We start from the raw sequence: 19,630 nt of genomic DNA, 5'->3' as shown, positions 1-19,630 counted from the left end.
GAGAAAGAAATTGTTTTTGCAATTTATTTTGCATTAAGCAGATTTCTTCTCGTGCCTCTTGGGAGAGTGAACGAGGGCTATTTAAATCAGCATCTCCTTTTAAAGTGCTAAATAAGTCAGTTGAAAACCTGCAATACTCAAAGCTGGTCTATTCCAGTTTATATGCCTAAACTTTTTAAAATCAGACAAGGTGGATAAGTCATCGACACGAATCTGTGCAAGCTGGGGAGTGATACATTGTCTCTTAGCATTAAATCACTGCAAGGAGGTCCAAACAGTCCATTCTAGAGTACATCAAGCCTGGGTGTTCATTGGAAGGACTGATGCTGAAACTGAAACTCCAATACTTTGGCCACCTCATGTGACTCATTGACTCACTGGAAAAGACTCTGATGCTGGGAGGGACTGGGGACAGGAGGAGACGAGGACGACAGAGAATGAGATGGCTGGATGGCATCACTGATTCGATGGACATGAGTTTCAGTGAACTCTGGGAGTGGTGATGGACAGGGAGGCCTGGCGTTCTGTGATTCATGGGGTCGCAAAGAAACGGGAATTACTGAGTAACTGAACCGAACTGAACGGTAAGGTGCAGTGGTTTGAATCTTTTCAGGGGAAATGATTAATCGCGAATCTTTTAAATATTGAGCTACATCAAATATCTGCTGACTTTCTAAAAGAGAAGGAGCTGAAAACAATATATCATCTGTATAGTGAACAGTAACAAAGTTACGAAATTGCTTTCACACAGGTTCAAAAGCTTTGGCTACACAATATTGAAACTTGGTGCGAGAATTTATCATTTCTTGCGGCAATATAGTCCATTGATACTGTTTCTGAGGCCCGATATGATTACAATAAGGGAGAAAGTAAATCTTTCTCGGTCTAGAAGGTTGGTAAAAGGATAGTAAAAAATCAATCCTCCAAGCCTATGATAATAATATGCTAGTTTTGACGAATAGTGGCAGGTGATGGAATTCATGATTGCAATGCACTGATATGTTTCATGGATGCATTAAACTTTTGAATGTCAGTTAAAATATGCCATCTGTTAGATTTCTTCTTTATCACAAAAATGGGACTATTCCAAGGGGAACATGATTCCTCAATATGTTTTAATTTCAATTGTGTATTCTCCATTGTAGTTCCTTCAGTTCAGTTCAGTCGCTCAGTCATGTCTGACTCTTTGCGACCCCATGAATCTCAGCTTCCAGACCTCTCTGTCCATCACCGGAGTCCACTCAAACTCATGTCCATCGAGTCGGTGATGCCATCCAGCCATCTCATTCTTTGTCGTCCCCTTATCCTTCTGCGCCCAATCCCTCCCAGCATCAGAGTCTTTTCCAGTGAGTCAACTCGTCGCATAAGGGGGCCAAAGTATTGGAGTTTCAGCTTTAGCATTAGCCCTTCCAATGAACACCCAAGACTGATCTCCTTTTTAATAGACTGGTTGGATCTCCTTGCAGTCCAAGGGACTCTCAAGAGTCTTCTCCAGCTCCACAGTTCAAAAGCATCAATTCTTAGGCGATCAGTTTTTTTCACAGTCCAACTTTTGTAAGGGGCCACTGTTCTCTCCAAATAGGCTCATCATATTTCAAAGTTATTTTAATTATTGTTTATTAAAAGAGCAGTGGCCGCTAGGAAAAATGTAGAATATATACTTGAGTTTGTCTTTGCATAAGTAAATCGCTTCTTATTAAATTAAGTGGCGCATCTATCATATAAGGCAGTAAAGTTGCAGGTTGGCATTCTGTTTCCTTACATGGATATATTTGGACTTTTTAATAAACCACCTGTACTTTAATTTGAGGTACTCCTGTAATTTGGCAAGGATGTATTTTAAAGACGCAGGTTTGGGCAATAAATGCTTTGTAATAATAGTAATATCGGATCCAGTAGCAAGAAGACCAGAAAACCTTTTGCAATTAATTTTGATACTTATATTTGGTCGTGCATATTCAGATACTGTTGATGTCCACAAGGATTGCTTTTGATCTCTATTACCTAATTCTTCTGTCTGTATATCATTCAGTTCAGTTTAGTTCAGTCGCTCAGTCATGTCCAACTCTTTGAGACCCAATGAACTGAAGCACACCAGGCCTCCCTATCCATCACCAGCTCCCAGAGTAAACCCACCATATCCATCGAGTCAGTGATGCCATCCAACAGTCTCATCCTCTGTCGTCCCCTTCTCCTCCTGCCCTCAATCTTTCCCATCATCAGGGACTTTTCAAATGAGTCAGCCCTTCACATCAGGTAGTTGAAATACTTGAGTTTCAGCATAAACATCAGTCCTTGCAATCAACACCCAGGAGTGATCTCCTTTAGGATTGACTGGTTGGATCTCCTTGCTGTCCAAGTGGTGTTCAAGTCGTCTCCAACACCACAGTTCAAAAGTACCAATTGTTCAACGCTGAACATTGCTTATAGTCCAAATCACATATTCATCCATGACCAGTGGAAAAAGCACAGCCTTGACTAGAGCGACTTGTTGGCAAAGTAGTGTCTCTGCTTTTTAATATGCCTTCTAGGTTGGTCATAATTTTCCCACCAAGGAGGAATCGTCTTTTTATTTTATGGCTGCAATCACCATCTTCAGTGATTATGGAACCCAGAAAAATAAAGTCAGCCACCGTTTCCACTGTTTCCCTATGTATTTGCATTAGGTGATTGAACTGGATGCAGTAACCGAGTTAATAGAAATGTAAGTTAAAATAAGTAATTGGGTAATTTGTTCCCCTTTTTGAATTTCCATAGTTTCTGAGATGATATAATTTTAATTTCTCCCTTATAATCTGAATCAATTCTTCCGGAATGAATAGAATTTCCCTTAGAATTCAGACTATATCAGTCAAATATAAGGCCAAAGATTCGTGGGAGTTATGTGTCCATAAAGTGTGGTAGGTATTCTAGAAGGGACTGTTTGAGGAAAAAAGAAGAAAATTATTCAAAGCTTGTCTATCAAAAACAGCCCTGCCACATGTTGAAGGTTTGAGGGAAAGGATGGAATTTGCCCTTGATTTTTGTTGATGGGGACCTGGGGAGTCCCCATCTTTGAGTTTCCCAAAATAGGGTTCCCTTCAACATCATATTTATATCAAGGTTTTAATCCAATGTACCCCTTTAAAACATCGAGGGCAGACTCCTTGAGGCTGTTTAGTAGTTTTATTTTTTTCTGTGTGTTTTTTAGGGCAATCAGTTTGTTTTGTTTTGTTTTTAATAGCTCTTATCCCCACATAAAAAACGCCCTTCATTCCCCTTTTTAAAGGAGGTAGCCATTGCTTCAGCTAACATTTGTGTTTTCTGAGTTTCTGACCCTAAGTTGCAACAAGACTTCAAATAATCAAGAACATTCCTGGTCTCACAAATCAGAGTGATTCGTGACAATCAGTCTCGCTCACATTCCTGATTTTCATTTTCCAAATACAAGCAGTTTTTCAAATTGCATTTTGACCTCATTTTGGACAACTCAACAAGAGATAACAACTCCCATTCTGTCTAAAGAAAAAAATAAAATTTCCAGTAGAAGATGCCATAGTGTTTAGAAGTTCTTTAGTAAAATGTGAAGGAGGGCTGTACATATTTACAGCCTTTTTCACTTGCTGTATGTGAGAAAAATCAATGCCTTTGTATTGAGGCATTTGTTACCCTTGAGCATTACCATTTCTTAACACAGGATAGAGAAAAAATCACCGGCTTCAGAGACTCGAAATTGCAAATCCAGTAATTCAGAAAGCCTTTGTCATGAAGGAGAATGAGTGGATCGTCTGCTTTCATAAATATGAGGTCGTGTTAGGGGGTTATCATTGCTATATATACATACACATATACACATTCACATACACATACCCATATACATACATATACATATATAGTTGGCTTTAGTGTCAAAGACAGCATCAGAAATACCAACATCAGATTCATCTTGTCCTCGAATCGGGGGACCTTCGGTTTCGTGTCCATTAAAAGAGGAAGAGGAGCGCTTGGGACAGCTGGTAAAGAGATGGTGAGAAAGTTTTGAAATATTCTATGTTGCTCTAATTGGGCTTTTTGTAAAATCTCATCATTTAATTTGTATAAGTGTAATGAGCATTAACTTCTTGATAAATATAGGAGTTATGGTTAGAATTGCCTTGGAATGAAAAGATCATGGCTTTAATGTGGGCCTACAAGGCTCAGAAATTTGTTGGACTATTTACTCCCCATCTTTTGTCTCATTCAACATTTTCTTTAACCAGGTTTCAAATTTGTAAATCCAAGCTGTCTTCATCAGGAAACCAGGGATTCTATTCAACCAATGTTTGGAGATAAGCCTTTATCTGCTGATGCAAAACCAAAAGTCGTTGAACCTTAAATAAATGATGAAGCAAAGTAGAAAGGTGGTGGCGATTTCCAGCCGTTTCTCTCATAACCACGCACTTACCAAACTCCATAGGTCCTAACGTCACTCAGTCTGCTTACCAAGGGTGTTCCCCTGGTCCCTGTCCGGGCGCCAGTTGTCACAGCGTAGACCAGGACCTGGGGACAGGAGTTGATGAGAATGATGCAGGGGACCCAAGTGTTGAGTGAAACAAGGGTACTTTATTTGAAGAAACACATGCTTATATATCTTCAGTAAAATGATTACTCAGCCATGAAAAAGAATGAAATTCCACCAGTTGCAACAAAATGGATAGTCGTTTCAGTACAAAGTCACTGAAGTGAGTCACTGAAGGGAATCCAAGCAGGTGTCTTTTCCCATGATCTCAGTCCTGAGAACTGCGTGCAGCTCTGATCTTTCCTGCATTACAGGAACTGATAAAGAACATAGAGTCTTGAGAAACAGCACACAGAGAAGACAATATATTGGATTCCTTAAAGTTGAGTACATCTTGACAGACCCAGACATCCTGGAATACAAAATCAAGTAGGCCTTAGGAAACATCAGCAAGAACAAAGTTGTTGGAAGCGATGAATACTTGAGTTATGTAAAATTCTAACAGATGATGCTGTGAAAATGCTGCACTCATTATGCAGGCAAATTTGGAAAACTCAGCAGTGGCCAAAGAACTGCAAAATATCAGTTCATTCCAATCCCAAAAAAGGCAATGCCAAAGACTGTTTGAGCTAATGCACAATTGCACTCATCTCATACAGAAAAAAAATGTAATGCATGACATTCTCCAAGGAAGGTTTCAACAAATGAACAATTTCCAGAGGTTCAAGCTGGATTAGGAAAGGCAGAGCAACCAGAAACTAAATTGCCAACACACATTGTGTGATTAAAAAAGCAAGACAGTTCCGGAAAAAAATCTTTTTTTTTTTTTTTTGCTTTAATGACTATGCCAAAGTCTTTGACTTGTGGAACATGAAAAACTGGAACATTCTTCAAGAGATGGGAATCCCAGGCCACGTGACCTGCTTCCTGAGAAATCTGTACGCAGATCAAGGATCAACAGTATCATGGACTTGGAAAAATGGACTGGTTCCAGAGTTGGGCAAAGTGGTACCTCAAGTCTCTATATTGTCACCAGTTTATTCAAACGCAGACTACATCATGTGAAATGCCAAGCTGGATGAAGCACAAGCTGGAATCAAGTTTGCTAGGAGAAATGTCAATAGTCACAGATATGCAGATGATACCACTCTCATGGCAGAAAGTGAAGAGGTACTAAAAAGTCTCTTGATGAAAGAGAAAGAGACGAGTTGAAAAGGTGGCTTAAAACTGACTATTCGAAAAATGAAGATCATGGCACCTAGTCCCACCACTTTATGTTAAATAAATGGGGAAACACTGGAAAGAGTGTCAAGCTTTGCTTTCTTGGGCTCCAAAATCACTGTAGATGGTGACTGCACCGGTGAAATTAAAGATGCTTGCTCCTTGGAAGAAAATTTGTGACAAATATAGACATTATTGAAAAACCACAGAAAATATTTTGCTGACAAATGTCCATCTAGTCAAAGCTATGGTGTTTCCAGGAATCATGTATGGCTGTGGATTTTGGACCAGAAAGCTGAACACTGGAAGAACTGACATTTTTGAACTATAGTGTTGAGAAGACTCAGCAGTTCTGCACTGCCTGGAGATTAAACCAGTCAATCCTAAAGGAAATTGATCATGAGTATTCAATGCAAGGACGGAGGCTGAATCTGAAAATTCAATATTTTGGACACTTGATATGAACAGCTGACACTGTAAAAGACCCTAATCCTGGGAAAGACTGAAGACAGGAGAACTTGATGACAGAGAATCAGATGATTGGATGGCATCACTTGACTCAGTGAACATGAGTCTCAGCAAAAGGTTGGAGACAGTAAAGTACAGGGAGGCCTGGTGTGCTACAGTCCACAGTGTTGCAAAGAGTTAGGCATGACTGAATGACTGAACATCAACGACTTTATTTCACATATATCAGTCGAACTTGAAACATGGAATTTTCCGTAGAAAAATTAGATATTCCTGCTTGAAACAAGGAATTTTCTCTGTTTCATTAATGAACATCTACATGCAGAACTTCCCTCTTAAACTAAAAGAGTTTCAACACTTCATGCATCAAAATCTGAATAAAAATATATTGACATGAAAATTTATATGAAAAATGACATGAAACATTTTACATTTCAAATTTGAAAATCTAGGGGTACATTTTCTTATATGAAATATCATATGATTATGGATGCTCTATCGAATTTTATGTTTCATATATTGAAATCTGCTGCTGCTGCTGCTGCTAAGTCGCTTCAGTCATGTCCGACTCTGTGTGATCCCATAGACGGCAGCCTACCAGGCTCCCCCGTCCCTGCGATTCTCCAGGTAAGAACACTGGAGTGGGTTGCCATAGTACTACATAAAAGATGAAATTCTCAGGTTCACATAGGACCCTCTACGTGCTGATTTTATTACATGAAATATGAAATTCTACATTTCACATATGAAAATCTGGATATATCTTTATATCATATGAAAGTACGCATACAGAACTTTTGGCATGAAATATGAAAATACTGACATTGCAATTATCTAAATGTAATTCAGTTCAATTAGTTTCAGTTCAGTCACTCAGTCGTGTCCAACTCTTTGCGACCCATGGATCACAGCAGGCCAGGCCTCCCTGTCCATCACCAACTCCCAGAGTTCAATCACATAATGTAATTATAATGTAATTTTCATATTTCTCATTTGAAAATCTGTGTATTACTTTCTTTCATGAATATAGAATGCTGTCGATTTCATATTTGAAAAACGACATCGATTTTGCTACAAGAAATACAGAATTCTCTGTCTGATTTGAGAAAATATGATTTTCATGCTTGAGCTATAAAATTCTCTATATTTCACCGTAAAGGTCTTCCAACATGAAATGTGTAATTCAGTATTTTTCACATTTGAAAATCTGAGGATACGTTTGCTCATATGAATTATAGAGCCTCTATTATTAACATTTGAAAACCTGTGTCAGGATTTTCACACTAAAACTGGAATTGTCCATGATTCAGGAAATAAGATCTGGGACATGCAATCAAATATAGGATCAACTTATTTCCTATATCACTGTCTGGTCCCTGATTTCCCTATTGAAATTTACAATTCTCTGGATTTCTCTTATGAAAGTCCTTGTGAAGATTTCACAACATGAAATATGTAATATTTATTTATTTATTAAATTTATTTAGTTTAATTGGAGCCTAATTACATTAATAAAAAGAAATAAAGCAGCAAAAAAGAAATATGTAATCAACTATATTTCACACATGAAAATCTGGGTGCCATATTTCTACATGAAAATGTGTACATTGCTATAGTAACAATTGGATTTCTAGGTTTTGGATTTCCCACATGCACTATGGAAACCTGTATAATTCACATACGAAAATGTGGATGTCACTTTCCCTGCATGAAATATGGAATCATTCCTATTTCTAATTTGAAAATCTGAGCGAAGATTTCTCACATGAAATATAGAATCTCTATAATTCATTCAGGAAAATATGGGTGTAGATAGTTTCATGTGCATTTTGGAATCCTCTAAATCTCACATATAAAATCAAGACACCTACTTTCCTACATGAAATATGGTATTCTTTTTATTTCATATTTCACCATTTAGGTGCAGCTCTATCTAGCTGATATATGGAATTTTCTGTATCTGACTATTTAGATCTGTAAGCAGATTTACCTGCGTGCAATATGGAATTCTCTATATTTCAAATATAAAAACCTGTTGAGCAAGTTTTGACACAGAAATATGGATTGTTGTTCATTTCACATAAGAAAACCAGGGTGCAGATTTTCTGAAAAGCACAGAAGCTGTGTATCATACAGATATGAAAACTTGAGTGCAGCTTTTGTACATGATATGGAATTTTCTATTTATCAAATATGGAAATATCTCAGATACAATGACATGAAAAATAAAATCTTTATAATTTTATTTATGAAATCTGGACACTGATTTTTCTCCAAAATTTGCTACATGTGACATATGAAACAATGGGTGTAGACTTCCCTGCATGAAATAAGGAATTCTCTGTATGACCCTTATCAAAATATGAGCACAGGTTTACTTTCTGAAATATGTGGTTCTTTAAAGTTCACACTCGAACATATGGGTGATGTTACTTTAAGGAAAATAGAAAATGAGATGGAATTCTCTAAATATCTCTTGAAAATCCAGGCACAGATTTTCCTGCATAAAACATGGAGTTATGGTATGGTATTTAGTGGATATGTTATATACAGGCATTTAACACTGAATTCTTTACATTTATGTATGTCTGTGTGCATATTTCCCTATATGATGTGTGTAATTCTTTGTGCTACCATTGGAAATATGGGGATTCATATTTTTTGCATTCAATATTGAATTCTCTATACTTCACACAATTAAATATTAGCAAGCGTTTTCGAGGCATTCAATTTCAAATGTGAAATATGGAATTCAATATGTTTACATGTGGAAATCATAGTATAGATTTTCCTAAAGGAAACATGGGATGAGGTCTATTTTACAGATGACAGTTAGAATATATATATACATATATATATTTCCTTGCCATATGAAATTCTGAATATTTCTTAATAAAAAATCTGTATTATTATTTTCTGACATAAATATGTAATTTTCTATAATTCTTATATGGAAATCTGGAGATAGCCTTTCATACTGAAATATGAAAAGTCTCCCTGTCTCCTATAGAAATGTGTGAACTGATTATCAGGCAAGAAATATGAATTTTTTCATGTATGACATGGAAATCATGGGCCAGTTATTACTGCAAAAACCATGGAAACTATTCTCTATATTTCCTATAGGAAAATGCCCACATGAAATATGGAATTCTCTATATTTCACATTTGAAATATGACCACATAGAATCTACATAAGATATAAATACTCTCTATATCACATACAAAAATATCTGCTAAAATTTTCATAGATGAAGACTGAAATTTATGTACATCACATATGAAAAATCATTTCCATACGAAATCTAGAATTCCAAACATTTCAGACACCAAAATCAGTGCAGTCATAGTCCTACATAAAATATGGAATTCTGTATATTTCACATCTGAAAAAATCATGGTGACAATTTTACTCAATTAAATATCAAACTCTGTATATGTTACATGTGAAAATCTTGATGCTGATTTTAGTCCACAATACATTGAATGCTCTGGCATTTCACGTTATAAGCATCTGGATGCTATTTTTTGTACCCAAAATGTGGATTTCTCTGTATAACATATATGAAAATCTGGGTGGCGATATTCTTAAATGAAATATGGAATCCTTTATATTTCACATATGAAAACCTTGGCATTGGTTTTCTTCCTTTTTTAATCATGTTTTATCATATTCTCTTTTAAGTTTCTTAAATTTTAATTGGAGGCTAATTACATTATTTTATTGGGTTTGCCATACATTGACATGAATCTGCCCCGGGTCTAAATGTGTTCCCCATCTTGAATCCTTCTCCTACCTCCTTCCGCATGTCATCCCATGTGTCACCCCAGTGCACCAGCCCTGAGCATCATGTATCATGCTATTTTTTTACCCCAAATGTGGAGTTCTCCATATATCATATACAAAAATCTGGGTGGTGATTTTCTTAAATGAAATATCTATATTTAACATATGAAAGCCTTTGCAGTCGTGTCGGCTTATTTGTGTCCCCATAAACTGCAGCACACCAGGTCTCCCTGTCCGTCGCCAAATCCTGGAGTTTACTTTAACTCATGTCCATTGGGTAGGTGATGTCATACAATCATCTCATCCTCTGACATCCCATTCTCCTCCTGCTTTCCATCTCTCTTTCCCAGCATCAGGGTCTTCTCAAAAGAGTCAGTTCTTCACATCAAGTGCCAAAGTATTGGAATTTGAGCTTCAACATCAGTCCTTTCCATGAACATTCAGTTTTACATATATATATATAACAGTTATATATATATGATATAATATGATAAAATATGTTATATAATGTATTAACAGTTTATATATATGTTAATAAGTGATATTTGTTTTTCTTTTTCTAATTTATTTCATTATACAGGACTCTTTCTCAATCCATCCACCTCTCTACAGATAACCCGATTTCATTCCTTTTTTGATTGTGTAATGTTCTATTTTATATATATACCAAATTATCTTTATCCATTCCTTTGTAAATGGACATTTCTGTTGCTTCAGAGTTCTGCTGTTGTAAATCCTTGAGCCATCAATACTGTTGTTATGCATCTTTTGTAATTATGATGTTCTTGAGGTAATTCCCAACAATCCCAGCAGTGGAATTGCTAGATCATATAGTTTCTTCATTCCTAGATTTTTAAAGACTCTTCATACTGATCTGCATACATAGTGGCTGTATCAATGTATATTCCTTCCAGCAGGACTGGAAAGAAAGTGAAAGTGAACCTCACGTAGCCATGGACAATTATTTGTGACAGACTGGAATTCTCTAGTCCAGAATGCTTCTTCTGAGGAATCTGAGTTCCTGAATTCAGAATCTGAATTAAAATATTCAGGTCAATTCCCTTCTCCAGGGTAATTTTCCTAACCACGAGATTGAATCCAAGTCCCCTGCATTACTGCTGGATTCATTCCATTCAAGCCACTTGGGAGGGTTACCTTTTTCCCACACCCTCTGCAGAATTTATTTATTTGTAGATTTTTGTTGTTGTTGATAAGGGTCACTCAGGAAAGTGTTAGGTGCTACCTCATTGAAGATTTTATGTCCCTTTTTCTAATAGTGATGTTGAGCATCTTCTCTTATGATATTGAAAACCTGTTAGTCTTCTTGGGGGTAACGTCTATTTCATCTGGGTACATTTTTTTCCCAACGGGGTTGTTCGTTTCTCTGCTATTCAGCCACATGTGCTATTTGCTTATTTTGGAGATTAATCTGTTTTCATTTTCTTCATTTGCAAATGTTTTCTTCCACAATGAAAATTGTTTTCTGTCTTGCTTATGGTGTTGCTGTCTGAAAGTTATTAAGTTTAATTAGGTCCTACTTGGTTATTCTTAACTTTATCTTCATTGCTTTAGGAGCTAGATTTAAAAAAATAAAAAATTGACATTCTCCATTTTATGTCAAAATGTGTTCTACCTATGATTTCCTCTAATAATATAGATTTAGAGTGACTGACCTTATATTTAGGTATTTAATCCAGTTTGAGTTTATCTTTTTGCATGATGTTAAGAAGTGACTAAAGGTGATCCACTGAAGAAGTGAATGGCAAATCACTCCAATACATCCATGAACTCTATAAAAAGGCAAATATATATTACCCTGAAAGGTGTCTCTCCTTGTACAGAAGCTGTCCAAAATGATACTGGGGAAGGGCAGAGGGCGATTTCTAATGGCTGTAGGATACATAAAGTGGTGAGATGAAAGAGGAAACGAAGCTCAGTTATGGATATATCTGATGATGAAAGTAAAATCTGAAGTGCAAAGAACAATAATGCATAAGAACAAGGAATGATAGGCCCATGAATCAAGGTACATTGGATGGGCTCAAATGGGAAAAGCAAGAGTAAATATCAACTAGGATTCATGGAACTAAAATGGAGAGGAATGGGTTAATTCAGATGACTATTTTGTCTATTACAGTGGGCAAGAATCTCATAGTAGTAAAGGAGTAGTCCTCATAATCAACCAAAGAGTCTTAAATGCAGTATTTGGGAGCAGCCTCAAAAGCGACAGAATGATCTCAGTTCGTTTCCAAGGCAAAAGATTCAACATCACTGTAATCCAAGTCTAGGTCTCAAAAGCTGATCTAAAGAAATTGAAATTGATCAGTTCTATGAAGACTGCAAGAACTCCTAGAAATAAGACTGAATGAAAGCTGTCCCCATCACCATAGGGGAGTACAATGCAAACGAATGAAGTCAATAAATACCTGGACCAAACTGGAGCAAATTTGACCTTGAAGTACAAAATGAAGCAGCACAAAGACAAATAGAATTACACACAGAGAATGCACTGGTCAGAGCAAACATTCTTTATGTCACAAGAACAGACTTTACACATGAATCTCACCAAAAGGTCTGTAAGGACTATCAGCTTGGTTATTCTCGGTAGCAATCAAGATGGAGAAGCTGTATAGAGTCATCAGAGTTGATTGTGGCTCAGATCATCAGCTTCTCATAACAAAGTTCATCTTTAAAATAAAGAAAGTGTTGATTGGGTTGGAACCGCTAGGTTAACCATGTACAACAAAAATCAAACTGCCTCTGCAAAATGCAGTGGAAATCGCAAACGATTTCAAGGGCTTAAATCTAGTAAACAATTCCCCAAGAACTACAGAAGGAGCTTCAAAATGTTGTACAGGGAGCAGTGAACAAAACCATCCTAAAAAAAAAAGAAAATCTCAAAGACAAATTGATTTTCTGAGGAGGGTTTATATATAGCTGTGGAAAGATGAGAAGCAAAAAACAACTGAAAAATATAAAGATAGCCCAACTAAATGCAGAATTCCAGAGAAATTGAAGAGACAAGAAGGTATCTTCAATAAACAACGGAGATAAATAGAAGAAAGCAAGCAGATAGGGAAATACCAGTGATCTATTCAAGAAAATTAAAAAGATCAAAAGATCATTTCCTCCAAAGATGGACACAATAAAAGTCAGAAACAGTAAAGGACTAAAGAAACAGAAGAGATCAAGGCAGGATAGAAAGAATACAAAGAAAAACTGTAGGAAAAAAAAAAAAAAAGACCATAATAACCCCGATAACCACAAAGGTTTGAGCATTCACCCACAGACACTCATTCTGGAATGTAAAGTCAAGTCTTATGAAGTATTTCTGACCATCGAGCTAGTGGAGGTGTTGGACTTCCAGCAGAACTGTTGAAATCCTAAATGCTCTCAAAGTGCTGCAATCAAAATGGTGGGAAATGTGGAAAACATAGCAGTGATCAGTCGGTTAATCCTTATCCAAATTTCCAAGAAGGACAGTACTAAATGAAGTTCAAACCACCACTCAATTTCACTCATCTCCCATGCTAGTAAAGTTACACTCAAATTCCTTCAAGCTAGTCTTCAGCATTACATGAAGTGAGAACTTCCAGAAGTTTGAGCTGGGATTAGAAACATCAGAGGAACCACAGATCAAATGATAACCGTTTACTGGATCATAGAAATACCAAATGAATTCCAGAAAATCTCTGTTTGTTTTTCATTGACCACTGTAAAATCATAGTCTGGGCAACGTATAAATTGTGGAAAACTCTTAAAGAGATGGGAATAGCAGAACATTTTACCTGTCTCCTTCATACTTGACCCAGCAATAGGGTCAAGTATGCAATGACTGACTAGCTCGGGGTTGAGAAAGGAATATGATAAGGCTGTTGATTGTCACCTCGTTCATTTAACTTGTACGCATAGCAAAGCATGAAAAATGCCAGGGTGGATGACTTACAAGCTGAATCAAGATTGCTGGGGACAATGTCACCAACCTCAAATATGTGTGTGACTATCACTCTGCTGCTACTGCTACTGCTGCTAAGTCACTTCAGTCCTGTCCTACTTTGTGTGACCCCATAGATGGAAGCCCACCAGGCTCCCCCATCCCTGGGATTCTCCAGGCAAGAACACTGGAGTGTGTTGCCATTTCCTTCTCCAATGTGTGAAAGTGAAAAGTGAAAGTGAAGTCATTCAGTCGTGTCCAACCCTTCGCGACCCCATGGACTGCAGCCCACCAGGCTCCTCCACCCATGGGATTCTCCAAGTAAGGGTGCTGGAGTGGCTTGCCATTGTCTTCTCCTAATGATAGAAAAAGAAGATGAACTAAAGAACCTCTTAATGAAGGTTAAGGAGTCCAAAAGTTTGTTTTTGTTTTTGTTTTTGGCAGTGGTGACAGGGTGGTTTATTTTATTAATCATTTTTTTTAAAATTTTCTTTTCTTAAATTTATTTATTTTAATTGGAGGCTAATTATTTACATTATTGTATTTGTTTTGCCAATTGACATGAATTTGACCCGGGTGTACATGTGTTCTCCATCTTGAAACCCCCTATTGTACAGAGTGAAGTAAGCACAAGTTTTGAAGAGTGCAAAGTGAAAGTGAAGTCATTTAGTCGTGTCCCACTCTTTGAGATTATAGCCTAACAGGCCTATGGATTATAGCCTAACAGGCTCTTCTGTCCCTGTAATTTGTAAGGCAAGAGTACTGGAGTGGGTTGTCATTTTCTTCTCCAGGGAATTTTCGTAACCCACGGTCTAACTCTGCTCCCTCGCCTTGCAAACAGACGCTTTACCATTTGTCCCGCCAGAGCAGGCATAAAACTCAATGGTATAAAAACAGATCAGAATCTCCAGTCCCACCACTTCATCTCAAAGAGAAGGGGTAAAAGGAAAAAACAATGGCAGGTTTCCTCTTCATGGGCTCTGACATCAAGGCAGATTGTGTCTGCAGCAATGAAATTAGAAAATAAATGCTTCTTTATGGAAAATGTATGACACAATTAGATAAAGTGTTAAAATGAAAGAAATCACTTTGCTGGCAAAGGTCCGTTACAGTCAAAGCTATGGTCTTTCCCGTAGTCATATACTGTTGTGTGAGGGACCATAAAGGAGGCAGGACAACTGAAGAACTGATGCTTTTCAACCATGGTGCTGGAGAAGACTCTTGAGAGTCTCTTGGACAACAAAGAGATGAAATCAGTCAATCTTAAAAAATCACCCTGAAATACCCATTGGAAGGATTGCTACTGAAGTTGATGCTCTAATACTTTGCCCACCTTATGTGAAGAGACAACACATTGGAAAAGACCTGATGCTGGGAAAGATTGAAAATAAAAGGAGAAGGGGGCACGAAGGATTAGAAGATTGGGTTGCATCAGTGATGCAATGGACATGAACTTGGGTAACCTTCAGGAGATGGTGTGGGACAGGGAAGCCTGGCATGCCACACTCCACGGTGTCACAGCAAGCCAGTGTCCTAATTTCATTCTTTTACTTTTAGCTGTCCAGATATTCCAACATCATGTATAAAAGAGATTATGTAGTCTCCATTGTATAGTGTTGTCTCATTTGTCAGAGATTAGGTGACCACTTGGGCAAGTGATGATCTGGGTTTCTACCCATCCCAATGGCTTATATTTCTGCTTTGGGCCCATTCCATGCTGTACTGATTACTGTAGCTTTGTAGTATTGACTTATGTCAGGAAACTTGACTCCTTCAGCTCTGTTTTCTTTCTCAAGCTTGCATGGCTATTCAAGGTCTTTCGCATTTCCTTACTAGTTGCAAAAAGATTTTGTTCTAGTTCTGTTAAAAATGCCATTGGTATCTTGATAGCAACTGCACTGAAACTGTAAACTGCTTTTTGTAGTGTAGCCATTTTCACAATATTGTTCCTTCCAGTGCATGTGAATGGTATATTTCTCCATCTCTTTGTGTCAGCTTTGCTTTGTTTCTTCCATGATTTATTATTTTCTGCACACCAGTCTTTCCCCTGCCTCGGTAGGTTTATTACCAGGAATTTTACTCTTCTTGTTTCCATGGTGAATGGGATTGTTTCCTTCATTTCTATTTTTGATATTTTGTTGTGAGTGTGTAGGAATGGAAGAGATTTCTGCGTATTAATTTTATATCTAGCAACTCCCCTAAACTCTTCAATCAGCTCTAGTAATTTTCTGGCGACATCTTTGGATCTCCAGGCATAGTAGCATAGCACGTGTAAACAGTGGCAGTTTTACTCCTTTTCCCGTTTGTTTGAAATTGTATTTCTTCTAATCTGATTGAGATAATGATGTGTCCAAAGTCTATGCTGAATACCAGAGATGATAGTGGGTATTTTTGTCTTATTCATGAATTAGGGGTCAATTACAGGTTTTCACCATTGAGAATCATGTTTGCAATGAGTTTATCCATATGTGGCCTTTATTAGTTTGCAGATGGTTCCGGCTATTCCCACAAGTTATATACAGGTTTTATTATGAATGGGTCTTGCATTTCGTCAAAAACTTTTACTACATCTCTATCCTAAACTGTTTCAAGATCTTTCCTCTTAAAAGTTAGTTGTCTTTTAGTGTTCTCTCTTCCTTTGTCCACCTAATGCAAAGAACTGACTCATTAGAAAAGGCTCAGATGGTGGATAATATTGAAGATCAAAGGAGAGGTCGGTAGCAGGTGTTGAGACAGTTAGATAACTTCACCAACTCTATAGACATGAATCTGAAAAAATTCTGGGAGATAGTGAAAGGAAGCCTGACAGGCTCTAGCCCATGGGGTCACAAAGTTGGACATGATTTCCTCGAAGAGCAAAAAATTCTCTCCTCTGTGATTGAGACCATTACTTATTCTCAACTGCTTCATTTTCTATCCACCTCACCCTCTCCATATCTCAGGTATCTTAATTTTACTCATTATAATGTTTAGAATCAGTTACATTTGTTTGACTTTATTATCACCGACCTGGCCCCAAATTTGTGTGATATCTCAACTGCACATGACTTATATGTGATGAGGACATGGCGTTGACAAATAATGATATTGAGAGGTGCAGGCAGAGATGGGGTTTTTCCAAGTCAGCTGAGCACAAAGTCCTATGCTATTTGTCTGTTGTTTCTGGAAAGAAAGCACAGAGGATAGAATCATGCCAACGTGAATAGCACTGTGAATCTGTCCAAGGTGATGCGAGAATACAGAACACTGTTTATTTCTCATCTCTCCATAGTTTGCACTTCCAAACCTGCCCACCTCTTTGTAAGGCTGTCCTCCTCAGGAGCAAAGCCCCAGGTTAGGATCCTTCCAGGATAATTAGCAGAAGTGGAAGAGGTGCTTGACTTGATTGAAGAGGGAGTGAAAAAGAGAAAAAAAAAATGGGTCAAAATAAAAAGGGGGGATGTTGCTTGCATGAAATACTGAATTTTGTGTGCTTCACATTTGAAAACTGGGGGAACATAGTCTTACAACTAACGTGAAATCTCTGTATTTCACATGTAAAAATGTAGGTGTAGCTTCTCACACATGAGCTATAGAATTTTATATGTTACCAATATAAAATGAAGTCCTAATATTTTTTCTTAAAATATGGAATTTTCTACATGAAATATAAAATCTCTGAATTTCCCATATGAAACTATATTGGTCTTGATTTTTGTGAATACATTTTGGAAGTTTTTATGTTTCACATAAAATGGAAATCAACCCCAGGATATTTCTATATGAAACATAGATTTCTCTTTCTTGCTGACATGAAGACCTGCACACATGTTTTCCTAAATTAAATTAAATAACTCCTAATTGTCCCTGTGTGAAAATATTGATGGTGAGTTGAAACAATAAAATTCGAAGTGAAACATGGAATTTTCCAATTTTATATTTTAAAATCTGGGTGGGTATATTTCACAAGATAATCGGAAATTTTGTAAATGTTTAATGAACTTTGCACTGATTTTCCTACATGAAGATGGAAAAATCATCTATGGAAATTTTAGATTTTCCTCCATGAAATAGGTTTTGTCATCAATTTTGCACATGAAAAGTTGAACACATCTTTTCCTAAGTGATAATTAGAACTCTCTCTATTATTAGTTCATGTATGATTCTGTGTGTGCAATTTTTATATATGAGTCATTTCTTTCTCCAAATTTTTGTATGGAAATCAATGTGCCGGTTTGCTTATATGAAATACAGAGTTCTCTATGAACAAATATCTAACACTTGCACTGATTATTCTACAGCAGTATACGAATCTCCATATATCACAAAAATTTGTACATAGATATTCCAACAGGGAATTTTGTGTTCTCTGTAATTAACATATGAGAAATGACTTGATTTTCTGACATGAAAAATGACATTTCATATAATTAATATATTCATCCTAGGTGTGGTGAAATATGGATTAATCTATATTATTTATATGAAATTCTGCAGATAGAATTCACTACATAAAATATATAATTGTGTATATTTTACATATGAGCGTATAATTTTTCAATTTAATATATGGAATTATCTGTATCATATATGGATATCTGAATAAAGCTTTTTTGACATGACTTATGAAAGTTGTATGTTACACATAAGATTTTCTTACATGAAATATTAGGTGTATATTTCACATATGAAAATTAGGATACAGTTTTGATAGATGAAATATGGATTGCGTTATCATTCATAGGAAAATGTGGGTACATTTTCATAAATATATTTGGAAAGTAAAAGATTTATATGCAGTCCTAAACCCAAATTTTCATGTGTAAGGTAGGAGTATTTGATATTTTAAATATAAAGGAATCACTTAGGCTTTCAGGGATGACATGTGGAATTTCCTATATTGTTAATATGGAAAACTGAGTGCATATTTTCTCATATGAAACAGAATAAGCTCTATTTCACATTTGAAACTCTGGACACAAAATTCTTACACAAAATATCAGATTTTCTGTATATCATATATGAATATATGTGCTCCAGTTTTTACTGGAAAAATGGAATTCTCTCTTTTTCTTTAATGAAAATCCAGATGGCATCCATCTACCTGAAATATAGGATGCTGTGTATTTCACATAGGAAATTTGGGCTCATCTTATCTTACATGAAACATGAAAAGTTTTCTACTCTTCATATGAAAGCCTGGACTCTGATTTCCCTCTAAGAAATATGGAATTCTCTGTGTTTAACACAGGAATCTTGTGAACAAATCATCTTACAGTAGGGTTCTCTATGTTTTGCCGACGGAAATCTGCATACACCTTCTCCTGTATGAAACATGAAATTCCCTACATTTAATATATGTAAATCTGGGCACAGGTTTTTTAGCATGATATATAGAGTAAAATATGTAAATTTCCCTGTTTTTTATATGCAAACTGTGATTCCATGTAAAATATAAATGATTTCCATATAAAATGTTTGTCATTTTACTGAATTTATATGGAATCTACTTACAGTTTTTCACATATGAAATATAATATTTCTAACATTATATATGTTAAAATAGCTTCAGACTTTCAAACATGAACCATGGAGTTTGTACATTTTGTATATGAAAATCTGGGCAACGTTTGTCTAATGTGAAGACATGAAAGCCTCTTTATGTTACATTTGGAGTTTGACATGCAGATGTTCCAAAATGAAATTTGAGATTTGTATGTTTCATATCTGAACATCTGGGTGATGTTTTCTACATGAAACGTGG

The sequence above is a fragment of the Moschus berezovskii genome, chromosome Y, assembly GCF_049115385.1.
Source record: "Moschus berezovskii isolate FMDL1 chromosome Y, NW_MosBer_1.0, whole genome shotgun sequence".
In the NCBI taxonomy this organism is placed as follows: Eukaryota; Metazoa; Chordata; class Mammalia; order Artiodactyla; family Moschidae; genus Moschus; species Moschus berezovskii.
The sequence above is the reverse complement of the archived record's forward strand: the minus strand, read 5'-3'. Positions refer to the sequence as shown.